The sequence below is a fragment of the Dermacentor albipictus genome, chromosome 1 (genome assembly GCF_038994185.2).
Source record: "Dermacentor albipictus isolate Rhodes 1998 colony chromosome 1, USDA_Dalb.pri_finalv2, whole genome shotgun sequence".
NCBI lineage: Eukaryota > Metazoa > Arthropoda > Arachnida > Ixodida > Ixodidae > Dermacentor > Dermacentor albipictus.
The window spans coordinates 386,503,388-386,515,453 of NC_091821.1; the positions used below are offsets into that span (position 1 = coordinate 386,503,388).

Here is a 12,066-nt window from a genome sequence, read left to right on the forward strand (position 1 = left end):
CGAAGCTGAACTTCTGTGCTATGCTCTTACAAGCGGAAGTCATTTACCCACCGGTACTCGAGCAACGCATACATGACAGCGATGAATTTCAAAGCAAGCACCTGCAAAAGGCAAGTGGTGGAATAGCTAATGGTGGCGCAGACGCGGCGAAACAACCTGATACTGTGCCGCTGGTGGCGGGGAGTGGCGTTCGCGAACGCCTGCTCCTATCTTTTGGGAATGGCCGAGAACCCGGTGTGCGACTCCTGTGGATGCGAGGAAGCCGTCAAGCACGTATTGTGTACCTTCCCTCGCTACGAGGTAGAACGCCTCTCTCTGCGGACAACTTTAAGCCGACTGGACTCAAGGGCATTCTCCGAGTCAAAGATACTCGGACCGTGGCAACACCCGTCGATTCGTGCACTAATATACTACTTGAAGTGCACCGGCTTAAGAGACCGTTTATAATTTCCCTGTGCATCCTCCCACACGCACTGAGTGCTTACTTTCTCCCACACCCAGTGAAGGGTAGCAAACTGGGTGCTCCGTTGGTTGACCTTTCTGCCTTTCCCATCCTTGCTCTCTCCCTCTCTCTTATCTTAAAACTGTCTTCTTCACACATTACGGATTTTCATTTTTATGTATTTCATCCGCTTGACATTTACTCCAGCTCAATATTTGTTGAACGATATCTCCTATAGCATTTTCTAGCAAGCAGACATGATTGTACAAAACAAAAACAAAAAAATGTGCACCACATACTGGGTTCATCGAGCGACAGACGTTGCCTCAATATCATGCATCTGTTGAGCTTCACCATATTAGTGAAGATTTAAAGAGGATCTAAAACTACACGTCTTTCTTTTTACGTTGCTTATATATTTCGGGACTTTAATTTCCAGGCTTTTTTTTATTTAATTCGGGGGGGCGGGGGGGGGGGGGGGTAAATCGGATTTCATCTTCAGAAAGGAAAACAGGGGAGAAATAAGGGTTTCGTTTCTCATGAAAACTGGGCAGAAGTTTGATGGTTTGCTTACTGGTGGCCCGAAGTTCGGAATTTTTCTGGTAAATTTTCAAATAACTAACAGAATCTCTTGACTCCTTTTAGACACAAACGTTCTGTTTGAACAAGCAACGTCACTCACAAGGACATGTAAATTTACAATTTCACAGCAACACTTCTTTCTTTTTTGTGTGTGTGGTGCGCAGACGGCGTGCCCTGCTGGCTTGCCAATGTGGGCATCCTTCATAGTTCAAACTGTCTGAGAAATCAGATGGATTACCGGCTGTAGTGCACCCACTAATGAGCGCCTTTACGGCGCTAACTAAAACGCATCGCAGCCTTCGCAGATTCCTGTTACTGTGAAACACCAGCAGCTCTTGAGTGAGCCGAAAGCATTTGCCTGCTGAGTATAGTAATAATCCGTTTTTAGTCGTGCTTTCTTGTCCGTAGCATCTTTATTAATTAGCAGTGCCTGCAGTTTGCTTACTAAGCGGGTATTTGTAATGAATTTTCCCGCACATAAGCATGTTGACCGGCCTTTTCTTGCGTAGTCAGCGATACATTTTTCGCTGTCCTGACTGAGAAGACGCTGTACGATGTTGACGCCAATAAGTGAAAGATATGCACGGAAATCTAATAAAATGCTGAGCATAAGTTGATAATCATTGCCTGTATTTAGCTTTCCTTTCTTCAAATAATATTTCAACTAATAAAGGCCAGGGTACATCCCGGGGTCATCATTACGCTCAAGACTTTGCTTTGGGGCCTTCCAATGTAAGGATTCTGTCTTAGCGATTTTATTCATTCCTGATCACTCATTTCAGCGTAACTCTAGGCAATTACGAAGGAATAAAAAAGAAAGGATACATATTTTTTAAGCGCACTGAGAACTAGTTGTGTTACATACAGCTGTCGACTGCTACCATTAATATTTTGTGCCAGAGGCGTAGAGATCATGGATTGCAGTTTTTTGTCCTGTTGTAAGCACTGCATTGCATAGCGGAATTTATGGCTATCAAAAACGCGTGTAGCACCTGGAAAAAATTAACCGCTGCAATTCGAAAATCCTTGCGTGGTACGTTTTGAGTGTGTCTCCGACAGAACAATGTGCCAAGTAATTTCAACTGTTTCAACAGTACTTACCTATTGCCGAATCGGATGGGTCAACGATGTCTCATGTGATGACTGTGGTGACGAGGAAGCTCTTCAATACCTTCTCTGTGACGGTCCTGGCAATAATTTACAGAGACGATCGCTCGCAAACGTGATTGCGCCCTTTGACCGAAGACCTCTGACAGAGGAGCTTATTTTAAAATGCCGTCATCACAAGCCATCGCAGCAGAGGGCGACGAGGGCACTGTTGCAGTTTGTAAGGGCAACAGGATTGGGCAAGCGGCTCTAGCATGAACAGATAGTTCATAGGGCTGCAAGTGCTACTGGGCTGTGCGGTGACAGCGTGCGGTATGCCTGTGGTTTTTTCTTCCTTTATCTCCACTTTGTTATCACTTTACGTCCCCCTCCCCTCTTTCCCCAGCGTAGGGTAGCAAACCGGATCTTCCCTTCTGGTTAACCTCCCTGCCTTTCCCCTCTCCTCTGTCTCTCTCTTTATAGCCGCAAATAAGCAAACTATAGAACAGTCTCTGCACGATACAGAAATTGCAGATACAGTCTGTGCACATAACAAGAATTATCTGCCTGTAGATTGTGAACACACAAAAAAAACGAGAAACTGTAGCTATTGAGAAAAACAAATCTCACTTTCTGACGTGAGCGGCAGCCAATTAAAAGAAACAAAATCAAATGCAGCAGACTTCTGCGACCTTGCAAAACTCAGAGCGCAATTTCCAGCGAAGCCGCTTTTTTCATGCAGGTGCCCTCAGAAACTCAATTACCTTTAATTAAACAACACACTTCCAAAAGTCAGCCACATATGAGTGATAGCATAGATTCCATTTAGTGCAAATGTAAACTCGCTACTATATTTCGTTTGCACCGTACACTGGAAAAACATGGGCGTAACGCTTACGTAAGGCTGTAATCATCCTACGTACACACTAAACATTGCCCGCACATAGGAACGACTTGCCTATATTCCCGCCATATATGAAGTCGGTGCCACGCTCAGTTCTCTGAAGACAGCGGGAAAACACTAAGCACTTCGTATAAGGTCTGCAAGTATTAATAACTCGAGTCTTTAGTATATGACTGTAAAGCTCAAAGCTAAGTTGGGAACATCAAACGTTCGCCTTGCATTAACTATAACACCTCTCGCCTCCCCCCCCCCCTCCTCTATTACTACGAAACGTGAACTCAATGTTACGTTTGGTTGTGTTGTCAGGACACTAGGAAACATAGCAGATAACATCGGTTTTCAAGCAGTTGCTTACCAATATTTTCGCAACTGTCGTAATTCACACACATTTTACTTCGAAACATTGGCTGTAATCTTCCCACCATTATAACCAAACGTAACCTCCGTGCCAGTTGTTGTTCTCCCTGGGCAGCAGACTTGTGCACCGTTCATAAAACGCACACTATAGCACCCAGGATCGCTTACACCAATAAATTACTGCGAATGTCGTCGCTATCCCACGAACTTTAAAGTTTACCTACACATCGCGCAAAACGTTTCCCAAATTTTAAAATTTAGCTGAGGTGCCTCGTTCTGTTTCTGTCTTTCTTCGAAAGTTCCACTCTACGTGGTTTCTAAAACACGCTTCTACTTCTCTGTATTGCTTCTACAAGTACATTTTCTACAAGGGCTGCAATAAATTTTCACAGTTCTACCTTTGATGGTACATCACGTCGATAATGTCCCCCATTGCTATGCATGGTAAGTGTTAATATTTCGGTGCAAATTGCCCATAACGTCGCCCTCCGCCTTCTCCAAATACATGTTTGCTGCCATTTTAGTCAATCCCATGATATAGCGGGAAAACGTTTGGAACTTTTCATTAAATCCCAAGTATTTCTAGGATGTTGGCAACTGCGCGAACGACAACCGAATAACTCTGGTTAATACATCATAAGTGTTTGCGAATATTCTGAACTTTCGAATAATGAATTGAATACTGTCCTATTCAGAGTCAAGGGTAAAATGGACGCCAACCAAGAACATTTCATTGTTCTACCTGTGTTTTACCCGTGACTATGATCAATCCCGACCAGACGAGTTTGACGAGTTTTGGTCAAACTCTTGATTTCACTGTCCTATTCAGTTAGATCTTCGAATCGAATAGTCACTATTCGTAAATATGAATACTTCTTTTTCGAATAGTTTTCAATTACAGTAAAAGCTCGTTAATTCGAACCGCAAGGGGAAGCCGCTTGAGTTCGAGTTACCGAAAGTTCGAACTAACGAAAGTGAAGGAGAGCAACAGTACACTGCGATTTGGAAGCAGTAGGGCGTGTCAGAAATTTGGCGTGTCAGAAAGTGATGGCGTTCGCTGCGTGCACACGCCATCTTCAAGTCGAAGCTCTGGGTCCGACTGTGCCACACCACAGATGTCCACCGAAACGAACGTTAGCCGAGGCTTAACACCATCACAATGAATCGTGATGGCCGATACCTCCTAATCTGAAAACAGAGGCGCACAACCGATGAAGACTGCCGAGACAAAGACGCTGAACATGTGAAGGTGGCGAAGGCCCTGATTCGTTGGTTCTTGATTGCAAGCGCAGCTGCGACGTACTTGATTCGCTGTGTTTTGGCGCTTGCCGCGCCATCTCCGCACAACATTAGCAGCTGTACAAGATTTGTAAAGCCTCCGAGATTCGCAACGGGCAAGAAGTCTCGGAGGTTATGTAGAACGGAGAGGCGGCAGCCGCCGCTGGCTTCTGGCTGACCCCGCGCAGGTTAGATTTTTTTCCGATTTTGCCTTCTCTCACCGTTCTCTCTGTTTCGGAGGCAATACAGCCTTGTGTGTAGGCAGTAGGCGCGTTTCTCTGGCCGTGTGCCAGGCGATCGTAGTTCGAATTATCCGTGAGGGAACCTTCTCGCGTTCGAATTAATGGACTTTTTTATACATAGACTTCTGTGGAGCTTGGCCGGACCAAATCGCACAGTTCGAATTATCCATAAATTCGAATTATTGAAGTTTGAATTAACGAGCTTTCACTGTATCTTAAAATGTACGCATGTGTTCGCAATCAACATAAAACTGGAGCAGAAGTGCAGTAATCTTCATCCCCGCGGGCATAACATACTCACAAAGCTTGAGAACTTACGTAGCGCAACAGGCTACGTAGACCAACAGGCTACGTTACAGGGATAATTCGCAGTCTCCAGAAACTCCTGTGTATGCGAACAAACTGCTTAATCGTTCCTAATGCTAACATCGTGCATTTTGATAAACAACGTTTTATAATGCGCACTGCAATTACCGAATGTTCATAATCTTATGAATACTAGCATGTGAATACCGTTTTACATAAATTATGAAAATGGATGCTTACTAGTGAAAGCTATTGGAAAAGTATTCGATATTCGATTGGATTCGATTCACTTCAGACACTGTTCAATTCTCTTTCAAAAATTGCATTTCGCACACCCCTAATAAATCATGTGACATTGTTCCCCTTTATGTTTGTGCAGCTCACTCCAATGAGATATTTAGTTATGTATTTTCTCATGCAGCAACCTCACATCACATTGCATTCGAAGTTACTAGCACTGTTTTCACGGATGCGATTGCAATTCATTGCTTTGGTACCCTAGCTATCATTATTCAACTGAAACCATCATTTCCTTCTGGTGTTCATTGCGTTGCTCCAAAGTTCCTACAAAAAACAAACGAATAGTATCCCTACTCTGAGCCAAATATTAAAAAAATTATTAAACGAGAGCGTTCTACTCGCTGACCAGAAAATCAGGAAAAATGTTCACGGAGTCTCTTATTTTATACCTAAGCCGACATGAATGAAATCGAAAGCCCAGGTGCCGATGCATTAAAGACGGACAAAGGAGATACACATTCCCCGCAATTCGCTTAGTCTACTTCGCTTAGTCATCCCTCTTAATTCGCTTAGTCATGCCCCTTAATTCGCTTAGTGTACTTCGCTTAGTCATAGCTCTTAATTCGAAAGGTGGAGGTTTCGACTGCCAGAAAGGTCGTGGGTTCGAGTGCTTCAACTCTATCCTAATTAACTGTGCCTGAATTAACTTCGCCTTCATTAACACCAAAGGTCGTTGTTTCTAATGTCTTAAGTAACTATATTTAATTGACTGCGTCTTCACTTACTTCGCCTTAATTACCACCCAAGGTGCTGGGTTGGACTCCAACCAAAAGTCTTGGGTTCGAGTGCCTTAAGTCTTACTTAATTAACTGTGTCTGAATTAACGTCATCTTCATTAACGCCAAAGGCCGTAGGTTGCACTCCCACAAATAGTCGCAGTTCGACTCCCACCTTTGTTGTTAATTAAGGCGGCGAACTCTCGGTTCGTTCCCTTAGTTAACAACAGAGGTTGAGAGTTCGTAGCCTTTTTGTTCCTTTCGTGTTGTTGGCACGTTTTCGCTCAAGGACTTTGCAGGTCGACTGTCTGATGAGACATGTAAGGCTTTCGCCTTAGTAACACCACTACACATATCCATTGACGTTCAACATACACTCAGGCGTGCCGCAAGGTTCCATTAAGCTCTCCTGCTATGTTTAGCTCACATAAACAAATTGCCCACTGTCATTCCGAGTTTTGTCTGGCTTTTTCCAGACGACTGGATTATTGTCGCGGTACGGCATTATTCGAGTCGGCGAGGCACCGATCAACGGGTGCTAAAAGGTCATGGGAATAGGAACCGGCGAGCAAGACGGGTATTGCCACTCGGGCATGCGGCCGAAAAAGTCGAAGGCAGGTTTAGAGATTGCTTTCATTTCTTTTTTTTTGGCGCGACATTGATGCCCCGAGAGCCTTTTGTAGGAACCCCAATGCATTCTCTGCCCCGCGTGTGCATTGAGAAGCTTCCTAAGACGGCGTGGGTTGCGAATACCCTGAAATTAGTGGTGTCTCTGTGTAATCCCGTGTCCACGAATTGCTGGCAGTGTATGTGTGTCAGAGGGTTTGGCGCCGTATGGCCGGCTGCCGTCGTTTCTTCTGTGTTTGTCAATGGACAAAAGAGTTCCAAAGACTCACGGGTGTGCGTGTGTGTCTGTGTGGTACAATGCAAGTGCACGACCTCCAACAGCAGGGGGGAACCACCCGTTCCCGGGAAAGCCAGCACAGCACTTGCATCCACCGCAACAAGATCGGCTCGCCAGCGTCCTTCAGGAAAGCACTGTCATTGACTGCACGGTTTATTTATTTATTTATTTATTTATTTATTTATTTATTTATTTATTTATTTATTTATTGAAATACCCCTAAAGGCCCTCTGGAAAAGGATACTACATAGGGGGGGGGGGGGGACGTGGGCATACTTTTATAACAATTTGTTAGAAAACCGCGACAAACGCGACAATATACGCAACCACGGCTCCGTGTAGTAAAATAAAAGTTCGGATAAAACCAAATTAACACATAATTAGAAGAAATTAGAAAATTGAAGCACCTGAAATTGAGAATGCATCAAAGGCACTCAAAAGAGAATAATTGGAGACAATGACAGAAGGATAGTGAAGGTACCAGAGGAACACAATATAGAAAACAACTAAAAAAAAGTACATTTTCATATTGCCCAGAAACTTCACGGGATATATGTTCGCAGCATTTGTTGCAATTTATTGGGGTGAGCTTAAATAGCAATGTCTGTTGGTAGGTTATTCTATTCAGGTATCGTTCTGGATATAAATGATCGCGCGTAACGAGCTGAGTGACACACCGGGCGTTCGACTTTAAAAGGGTGATCTCGGCGAGGGAAAATGACAGAGGGTGACTGAAAGAAGTCATCATGCATACGCTTGTGATGATAAAGTTTATAAAAGAGTCATAGGCGAGCATGTTTCCGTCGTAATGATAGGCGATCCAATTCGACACGTTTCTTTGAAGATGTAACACTATGGTACGGGGAATAATCTGAAACGATAAAACGGGCAGCACGGCTTTGCAAAGGTACGATGTAGTCCTGGTTCTGATCCCAGATGGCAGATGCGCATATTCAATTTTAGGTACGAATAATGTAGTATGCGCGACGTTTTTTAAGTGTGAAGGCGCTTGTCTTAGTCTGTGTTTGGTTAATCCAAATGTGCGGTGAAGACAACCAAAAATGACGTTGACGTAATAAATCCATCTTAGATCACATTGAAGATTGACTCCTAGGCATTTATACGCGGTAGTAAGCTCAACAGTATTATTATCAAGAGACTATGACGTTGCAATGCGAGACGAGGAGCGTATAAATGACGTGCATTTACTTTTAGTACAATTTAGGGTCTTTTGCGAGTCTGAACACCATGTATTCAATGCGGTTAGTTTTGATTGCAGTGCGTCATGGTCAGTGTCAGTAGAAATTTTACTGTACATAAAGCAATCATCGGCGAACAGTCTTACTCGGGACGACATTCAGTTAGGCAAATCATTAATGTAGAGTAGAAAAAGCAAAGGACCAATCACGCCCTTTTGTGGAGCAGCAGACGTAACTGGAATAAAGGAGGAGTTGTAGTAACTAATATTTGTGAATTGAGTTCGATATGACAAGAAATGTTTTATTCATGCAATGTCTTCTGCGTGAATGTTAAGATATTTTAGTTTGAGTAGTAGCGTGCGGTGAGGAACACGGTCAAAAGCTTTTGAAAACTCTATGAAGATGGCGTCAATTTGGTTGCCAGCATCAATCCATGAAAGCAAGTCATTAGCAAATCCAGCTAGCTGACCATCACATCAATATCCCTTAGGAAAGCCGTGCTGATATTTAAAAGTTATCTTATGTTCTCCTAGGTATGTTATGATTTGCTAATGTAAGACATGTTCTATTAGTGTGAAGACGTTACTAGTTAACGAAATGGGCCGTTAAGTGGTGGTGAGCGATCGCCAGATTCAAAAATTTGTATGACCTTGGCTATCCTCCAGTCATTAGAAATTTGGCCTGGTTTCAAGTTTGCGAAAAAAAGCACGCAAGATTACTGGAATGCCTTGTGATATACTTTAGAGTAACTTGTTGAATCCAACGTGATCAGATGCAGATTATAGCTTACGATTATTAAGTAATGATACGATACCGGACTCGCTAACAATTATCTGCGGCATGGCGATAGCTGGAAGTGTACCTTTGTTTGGGCATGAAGTCACGTCCTCATGGGCGAATACAGACGAGAATGTGTCGTTAATACCTGTGCACACCTTGACTCTGGTACAGTGGCGCCTGTGGGATGAGTAAGCGTCACATCAGGATGACTCCTTCGGTTTATTACTTGCCAAAATTTACCAGGCTTGTTAGCATAGATAAAAGGTCATGGTTGAAAAAGTGACGTCGAGTGGTTTTAAGCGGAGCCTGGTATTCCCTGTTGCACTGCTTGTATTTAAGTCTCAAGTATGAAAGAGTGCAGTTGCCGGCTTGTCTGTAGAAACGTCTTTTTTTTTTTTTTTGCTTTGACGCTGCAGTTTCTGGTTAAACCATGGTGCAGAACTGTTACTCGTAATTGTTATGCTCGGTATATTCTTACAAATCAGGTCAGTAAACACATTTTTGAACACGGTTGAGTTATCGTCAACTGTACGGGACAGCTAGTCATAACGAAACTAATCTGCAAAATGAGATTATCCGGCGTTTATTGAATCAAAGTTAGCTTTGTTCTAGCAGTTGATTTTCTTAGTGATGATTTTTCTACTGATAGGCGGACAAACTATGTTACCAGTGATGACATCATGGTCGGAGAAACTATCTGAATTACTAATGTTGCTGCAAATATCAGGAACATTAGTGAGGACAAGATCGAGAATACTGGGGCAAGTGGCAGCGCAACATGTCGGTTGTATCATAAGTTGAGATAATGAAATATCTAAACATGACTGAAGAAATGAGTTAAATTCTCTTTCACTCACCGCGACAGATAGTGTTTCCCAGGTAATATGGGGCTAACTAAAGTCACCAAATATTAATAAAGAACCATTTGGAAATCGGTTACATGCTTCACTGAAAATGCGAAAAAAACTCTTCAGCAGAAATACTGCCCATGTCTTGGGCGCGATAAAAAACACCAATAAGTATGTCAGCACTACTACCATTTAACAACACCCACACGCACTCAGGAAATGTACTGAGCATAATGGGTAAGCATGATAATTCTCTTTTTACTGCCAACAAAACACCACCGCCTCTGCAGTTCGCTCTGCCACACCGAAGAGTATTAAACGAAACCTGTGTAAGAAAATTGTCTTTAGGTACGATGTCTGTAAGGCACGTTTCTGTGAGCGCTATTACTGATTCAGAACCCGAGTCGATAATTGAGGAAAGTGGGACGGTTTTCGAGAGTATGCTTCTTATATTTGTATAAAGGAAACAAAATGAATTGCCATGACTATGCTTACCGAGTGGTGGCAGCGAAGGGTTAGTTGATTGTGCTAAGGCCGGCGGATGATTGATTCATTCGTCGTGGCTTCCCAAGGCTCAATTTTCTACTTGTGGCGCACCATTTTCAGATATTTACAAACGAATTGCGCACTTGGCATCCGTGTCCCAGACGTAAGCGTCATTATTTACAAAGAGCTTGTTGAACACAAGGCGAGGGCGATCACCCTCCTTTCTTTATCGACTTCGACAACTGCCAAAGTTTACGACACTTATCGTGCGCAGCAACAGAGTAGTCCCCTGTTATTCTGAAGTCTGTATCCTTGAGCTTCCTGCCATTGCTTATTAGAGATGAAGTTTCTTTTGCATTGAAGTTCGCTATTGGCCGATTTTTGTCAGTCTAGAAGCGGCCCAGGTGGTGGGCCCTCCCAATAAACTGGACTGAAACACACAATTTATTTATACAAAATTATCTAACTAGGTTCTCGGTACTTCCCCGGATTTCTAAATCATCGCTGTCTTGAATGCCAAAGAACAATGCATTTGACCTTCGTGAAAGGTTTTCGAGGGCGTCAATTTTTTCTTCGAGTTCGCTAACATCGTTGTTGCAGGTTTCGGAGGGCTGTTTACAGGGCATGGTCACATATTTAGATTCAAGGTCATCGACGCGTTTTGCAAGCGTATCTAAGTCTCTTTTAAGGGTGTTATGCATTTCTAGAACTTTATTCACGGATACCAAAAGGCTTGTATTGTTTGTCTTGAAACGCAGAATTGCATTGCACAGTGAGTCAAGGTTCTCTTCTCGTGCCGTCGTCATCGGACCGGGGTTCGCCTTGATATAACCACCCAGCAACAAACACCGCCATAGGTATATCGCAAGTGTACGAAAACGCTTGCAACTATCAAGTGGCGACAGCACCGTTAAAAGACAGACATTGTCGCCACGAAAAGCATAGCAATCGTGATATCTAACCTGTACAAATGCAAACGGCGAGGACAGCATCGAAACTGCGGTGGCGGGCACAACGGGTCAAAGATGTTGACGCCTCCTATATACTCGGCAGAACAGCTGACAAAGTTCCATGTGGCCAGACGAGGTGCGCTCCTCTGTCAAGAAGCCATGGTGAAGGTTACTGCTAGCTCGTAGATAGGACGCATTGTTCCATTTCAGTAGCGGCATTCCCAATTGAAGCATCAGCACTACATCATTTCTGCGTCACGAAAAGCCAAGTCGATGATGTAGCCGTCAGCAGACCAAGCCCAGTCACCAGCACTATTACAAATTCAAACGGTGAGAACAGCATCGCAACTGCGGTGGCGGTGCCCTGGTGGCATGAACTTGCTGCTGCTGACCGGCCATGGGTATGCCGTCATTTGTTTTCTTTTGAACTTTGTTTTAGTGGACCACTGTTAAGTGAATTCTTTTGTAGGGTTAGCTTTTATATTCACTGTTACTTGCTCGTTGCATTTTTTTTGTCGTCATCATTTATCTGCATTAACTGCATGTGTGTTAGTGGTCATGTGTCATTTTTTGTTAAATTGCGCATTGTTGTGAGTCGATAAAGATCACTTTTCTTTCTCCCGACTCTGACCCCTTCACTGTGTTCGTTTGAGTACGGAACGACCAACCGGCTTGTGTACCTCGTC

The 12,066-nt window shown here is 43.5% G+C and overlaps 1 protein-coding gene across 1 annotated transcript in view; it reads right to left on the reverse strand.

The window, feature by feature from the left end:
• LOC135902404 (calcitonin gene-related peptide type 1 receptor-like) overlaps positions 1 to 11,524 on the reverse strand; it is a 572,650-nt gene extending 561,126 nt beyond the window's left edge. Inside the window, exon 1 of the mRNA XM_065432417.2 lies at positions 11,393 to 11,524. The gene's annotated coding sequence lies outside the window, so the exon portion shown is untranslated. The remainder of the gene's footprint in view (positions 1 to 11,392) is intronic.
• Positions 11,525 to 12,066: the final 542 nt, after the last annotated feature.